This window comes from Bactrocera tryoni, unplaced genomic scaffold (assembly GCF_016617805.1).
Source record: "Bactrocera tryoni isolate S06 unplaced genomic scaffold, CSIRO_BtryS06_freeze2 contig_2490, whole genome shotgun sequence".
Classification (NCBI taxonomy): domain Eukaryota; kingdom Metazoa; phylum Arthropoda; class Insecta; order Diptera; family Tephritidae; genus Bactrocera; species Bactrocera tryoni.
This window is the reverse complement of record NW_024392200.1, coordinates 1-487: the sequence shown is the minus strand read 5'-3', so window position 1 is coordinate 487 and position 487 is coordinate 1. Positions and strand designations below refer to the sequence as shown.

The 487-nt window shown below is 32.0% G+C and overlaps 1 pseudogene; it reads left to right on the top strand.

Moving 5' to 3' along the window:
- The first annotated feature begins 295 nt into the window (after positions 1 to 295).
- LOC120779304 lies at positions 296 to 426 on the top strand (annotated as a pseudogene).
- Positions 427 to 487: the final 61 nt, after the last annotated feature.

Here is a 487-nt window from a genome sequence, read left to right as displayed (position 1 = left end):
ATATTATTGATAAAATACATATACAGCATATAAATATATTTCTGTTTATTTTCATTCAAGAAATACTGATTGAAAAACAAATAAAAGAGAATAGCTAATAAAAATGGTATTACTGTTTTTGTTGACCTGCTGACATGCGCAGTTTCCAGAACAAGTTTGGGCTCTTTAAAATTACAATCTCTATTGAAAGGATGTGTTGAAATTGAGATTTAAAAATTTGTTATAAATATTATTATTATGCTTTCAATAAATTAAAAACTCTTGACTTTGAATCAAAAAATACAAAAAAAAATTTTACTCTAAGCGGTGGATCACTCGGCTCATGGGTCGATGAAGAACGCAGCAAACTGTGCGTCATCGTGTGAACTGCAGGACACATGAACATCGACATTTTGAACGCATATTGCGGTCCATGCTACAGTTTTAATTGACCTAGTGCGCCGTTTGACTACATGGTTGAGAGGGTTGTAAGACTATAAGCAATTAG